The sequence below is a fragment of the Asparagus officinalis genome, chromosome 5 (assembly GCF_001876935.1).
Source record: "Asparagus officinalis chromosome 5, Aspof.V1, whole genome shotgun sequence".
Classification (NCBI taxonomy): Eukaryota; Viridiplantae; Streptophyta; class Magnoliopsida; order Asparagales; family Asparagaceae; genus Asparagus; species Asparagus officinalis.
The window spans coordinates 11,104,149-11,110,148 of NC_033798.1; positions in this window are offsets into that span (position 1 = coordinate 11,104,149).

Below are 6,000 nucleotides of genomic sequence, written 5' to 3' on the forward strand. Positions count from 1 at the left end.
GTTTTTTCTACTTACCCCCCAGAGAGAGTAGTCTCCATTTTTTTTTCTATAGACCCCTCTAATTTTCAACATTATTTTTACAGACTGGAACACCCAAACTATCATCATAATGTCCCAATTTTCAACACTATTTTCAAAAAAAAAACCCGTTAACTTTTGATAAAGTTTCATATTCCCCATTAGGGGGCATATTGAAAAAAGTTACTGTTGGATGTTTTGTTCATAAAAAGGTAATTTTGCCTTTGTGAATAGTCCCACATTGGAAAATGAGATGAATAGTATAGGGTATATAATGGTTCTCTCCTTATTGGGCTTTGAATAGTGTTTTGGGTTTTGTGGGCTTTGCATATCTATCTCACACACGCACGCACGCCACGCCTCGCCTCGCCCGCTTGCACATGCACATATTTTTTGCTTCTCAAGCTTTTATTTTTGCACGTTTTACACGTTTTGTAACGGCCGCATGCGGGTAACGGAAGCAAGATTTGTGCGTAACGGTTCCTTGGATTCAGGGGGTTACACTTTTCCTCACCTATATAAGCAGGCGTGGAGATCATTCAGAGACACACCAACGAAGAGAAGAACAACTTCTGAGCTCTCTTCTTTCTCTACTCTCATTTCTCCAAGAAATTTCGGCTACATATTTATATTTATATTTTGGGCAACCATTTTCGTCTGAGCATAAGCTCTGTGACTCACGCCCGAGTGCAGAGGCCGGCCGATTCTGGAGGTTTTTACCGCTAGGGAAGAGGGGACAGATTGTGTCAGGGCGATAGGCGAGTCCTCAATCTTCTAGGGCAGTGACATCACGACTGCTCCCGATCGGGCCTGAATTTTCTAACTCTTTAATTTGGATTTTATATTATTATTATATTCCTGTTTTGACAGCAATCTAGAAGATTGATTATAATTTTGCTGTTAATTTAAATCTGCAATTTTTAACCTATAGTTAACTGTTTTAATTGTTAACTAATTTTTGCATCTAAATTAGTAGATATAAAAAAAATTATTTTGCTGCTTTTGTATTCAATTTCTGTAACTGTCAAAAACAAAAAATCTTTAAGTGAACTGGTTTAAGTTTTCTTGGATTAGTTGGTGTCTAAGGTAATGTTTAAGGGTTGCATAAAGCGCTCTGTAAGAAACGAGGTACTTAATAGATCTTTGATCAACCTCTAGTACTATCCTTACCTGGCCAAACTACCCGAGTAAAACTTTAATCTTTTCACTTTTAGAGTTTTTAGTTAAGAGCATGTTTAATTAAGTTTCCGGTCTAGTAGTATTGACAAAATCCTTTATTTGATCAGATTACATCTACCTAGACTAGTAAACTCAAATTGTATTGACAAAATCCTTTATTTGATCAGATTACATCTACCTAGACTAGTAAACTCAAATTGGACTTATGGCAATTCCTGATCATTCAAAAAAGATCAGATTACATCTACCTAGACTAGTAAACTCAAATTGGACTTATGGCAATTCCTGATCATTCAAAAAATGTCAAACCTGAGAAGTTCACCGGTGTCAACTATAAACGGTGGGCTAATTAGATGAAATACTGGCTCACCACCATAGGTCTTTTATCTGCTATTGACACTCCTGAGTCTTCTACTAGTGGTTCTCAACCTTTGACTCCTGATCCTGCTCAGCCTGCTCCTTCCACTTCTAGTTCTGGTGCTAGCTCCTTTTCTAGCTCTATGAAACCAGAAGAAATTAACTATCATTGTTGTCAGAGGATTCTTAGCGCACTTGCGGACAACCTTTATGACATATACTATGAGTTCAAAAGTACAAAAGACCTATGGAATGCTCTTAAAGCAGAATATGGCTATGATGATGCCAGAATTCTGCGTTTCACCTCCTCATCCTTCAATAAATTCATGATGGTTGATGACAAGCCCATTAATGAACAAATTCATGAATTCCTAGATTTCCTCCGTCATCTCCAATTAAAAGGAAACACTTTTACTAACGATTATAAAGTTTCCTGTTTGATTGATAAACTCCCTCCCTCCTGGTCTAGATTTGCTGGAGATCTCCGACACAAGCAAGGAGATCTAACCTTAACTGAAGCCCTCAAAGCTATTCGTATTGAAGACCAGCATGGGAAAAATTCCAACACCAAGAATGAATCAAAAGCTAAAGTAAACTTGGTAGAGGATAAGCCTAAATCTAGGAATTTCAAACCCAAAGGGAAGAAATTCAAGAAAAACCAACAATCTTTCAACAAATCTTCCTTCAAGTCAAATCCCAATTCTTCCAGCCATAAGTCTGATGGAAAGTTCTACTTTGTCTGTGGTAGAACCAACCACATGGCTCCCAACTGCTTCTTTTGGAAGAAGGAACCGGCTAAACCTGCTTCTAAAGGAAATGGATCCAACAAAGTTAATATGTTTGAAATGAATCCAACCTCTTTCAGGTTAGCCTATTCACCTCATCTTGTAAATTCTCTAACTTCTTCCACTGATTGGTATTTGTATTCCGGAGCAAATATCCATGTCTGTAATGATCGCTCTTGGTTTTCAAATTATCAGGAATCAAGTGGAGGAAGCATAAGCTTAGCAGATGACTCCACTAAATCAATAATAGGAAGTGGACGTATAGAGCTCACCATGACTTCTGGGAAAGTTCTTCATCTGCAAGGCGTTTATCATGTTCCTTCTCTCCGTCGCAATCTGATTAGTGAATCTCTTCTTCTTAGAGCTGGTTATAGGATTGTAAAAGAATCCAACAAATTTGTGATTACAAAGAGTAATGTTTTCATAGGAAAAGGTTTTATCTGCAATGGCCTTTTCAAACTCAATGTAATCAATTCCAGTTCTAATGAAATTTCTGAGTCTTTTGTTATACAAATTGTTGAATCTTGTGATGTCTGGCATGGACGACTTGGACATGTCAATTTCCAAACCTTGCAGAGAATGAGTAAATTAAACCTTATTCCCAAATCTTCTCATGATACCTCATCTAAGTGTGAAATCTGTGTTCAAGGGAAACACACTAAAAAATCCTTCAAGTCTATAACTAGAAACTCCGAACCCCTCGAATTAATTCATAGTTATGTGTGTGACTCAAACCGAGTTCTCACCCGAGGGGGTAGGAGCTTTTTTATGACTTTTATAGACGATCACTCCAGATATTGTTACACCTATCTTCTCAAGACTAAAGATGAAGTCTTAGATAGGTTTAAGGTGTACAAAGCTGAATCTGAGAACCAACTTGACAGGAAGATCAAGATTCTAAGATCTGATCGGGGGGGGGGGGGGGGGGACCACCATATGACTGAATTGCTAAGAACATGGTATTATTCATGAGGTTACTGCTCCCTATACACCACAATTTAACGGGGTAGCTGAACGAAAGAATAGAACCCTAATGGACATGGTGAACTGTATGTTACTCAGTTCAGGAGCACCTGAAATCTCTGGGGTGAAGCTCTTCTTTCTGCTTGCTTCATTCTCAATAGGATTCCCCAGAAAAATTCTGATACAACTCCTTATGAATATTGGAAGGGGAGATATCCTAATCTGAATTTCTTCCAGGTTTGGGGTTGCTTGGCTAAAGTAGCTATTCCCGAACCTAAGAAGAGAAAAATTGGTTCTAAGACTGTAGATGCTTCTTTTATTGGATATGCACTAGATAGAAATGTTAACAGATTTCTAGTCATCAACTCTGAAATCAATGACATATCCAACAATACCATCATTGAAGCAATAGATGCAGTCTACTTTGAAAACATCTTTCCTTTCAAATCTAAAATCTCAAAAAATCCCAGATCATCCCTTCCTTCCGATCTACCATCTTCCAGTTCTTCTCAACCTCTTGATATTGAACCTCGAAGAAGCAAAAGAGGTAGAATCGAAAAGGATTTTGGAGAAGACTTCCTTACCTTTCTTGTTGAAGGTGATCCAAGTTCATTCCAAGAAGCAATGGATTCACCTGAGTCTCATTTCTGGAAAGAAGCCATTGATAATGAAATTAAATCTATCATGGAAAACCATACTTGGATACTTACCGACTTACCTCCAGGTTGTAAACCTATTGGTTGTAAGTGGATATTCAAAAAGAAACTCAGAGCTGATGGTTCCATAGATAAATTTAAAGCTAGATTAGTAGCTAAAGGCTTTACATTTTGATACCTATTCTCCTGTAGCCCGAATCTTAACTATCCGAGTATTATTAGCCTTTGCTGCTATCCATAAGCTAATCATACATCAGATGGATGTCAAGACTGTTTTCCTGAATGGTGATTTAGATGAAGAGATCTATATGCACCAACCTGAAGGCCTCATTACCAAGGGTCAGGAAAACAAAGTCTGTAAGCTTGTTAGATCTTTGTATGGTCTTAAACAAGGTCCTAAATAATGGCATCAGAAATTTGACAACGTCATTGCACAATATGGCTTCACTGTGAATGAACATGATAAATGTGTCTATTCTAAAGTGATAAACAATGACTATGTCATTCTCTGTCTCTATGTTGATGATATCCTTATATTTGGAATAACACTTGAATTAATTTCAAAGGTTAAGGATTATCTTTCCAAAAACTTTGATATGAAAGACTTAGGTCTTGCTGACATGATACTTAGAATGAAAATATCTAGAGACACTAGATGAATATCTTTGAGTCTTTCCCATAGCATTGAGAAAATGCTAATCAAATTCAACTTTCATAACTCTAAACCTGTTTCCACACATTATGATTCTTCTATATCCTTGAAGAAGAATGAAGGTGATCCTGTCTCCCAGTTAAGGTATTCTCAGCTGATTGGATCTCTTCTTTACATATCCAACCGGACCAGACCCGATATAGCCTATGATGTAGGGAGACTGAGCCGGTATACTAGCAACCCTAGCAAAGATCATTGGACTACCTTAGAAAGAGTATTCAAATATCTGAAAGGCACAATTGACTATTGCTTGACTTATACTGGTTACCCTGATGCTATAGAAGGGTATAGTGACGCCAACTGGGTCACGAATTCGAACAGTATAATGTCTATATCAGGATATGTATTTCTTTTTGGTGGTGCAGCTATATCCTGGAAATCTTGTAAGCAAACTGTAATTGCCAGGAGCACCATGGAGTCTGAATTGATTGCTCTTGATACTACTTGCACAGAAGCCGAATGGTTAAAAGATCTTCTCTCTGAACTTCCTTTGGTCCCTAAACCCTCTCCTCCTATTTTCATTCACTCTGATTCTAGATCTACCATAGAGCTTCTAAAGCAAGTACATGTAAATAAAAAACATAACAGACATATTCAAATAAGATATAAGTCTGTACAACACCTGTTAGGCAAAGTTGTGATCTTGGACTTTGTAAAGTCTGAGAAAAATCTTGCTGACCCTTTGACTAAGGGATTATCCAGGAGTGTGGTTCTGGATTCATCGAGGGAGATGGGGTTAAGCCTATAAATGAGGTCACTGACAATGGCAACCCAACCCTTATTTGGAGACATAGTCCCAATGTCGGTTCAATATGGTAGAAACAAGCTGGACAAGTGACTCTCGTGTGGAGCATCGACCTAGATATATTTATATATCATTATGTAGCATTTGCTACTACCCCTTCTCTATGATGACGATGCTCTTGTAGACTGTCTAAAAATCACTACAGATAGTTGTAGGCTGTCTAAAAATCACAATGGATAGCTGATCTCTATCAAGCTCCGACAATGGAAGTCACAATCAGACGACTTTCTAATTACTGTATTCGCAATTCTACAATCACTACAAACACGGCCTCATTTCTGAGATGAGTGATCTTGATGGTTGCGACAACAACATGACTAATATTATATTAGCAACTATTAGAGATGCTGATGAGCAGTGTAATGATTTCAGAAATAAAAGTTTGGACGTAGTTGGTGAGTTGCTTGGTAGAGAGCTGTGGGCAAATATTCATCTAAAAACACTATGGATGTTGATTCCCGTCAAGTTCCAACAACGAAAGCTACAATCAAATAGCTTTCGCGCCGACAATCGAAAGCTGCAAAT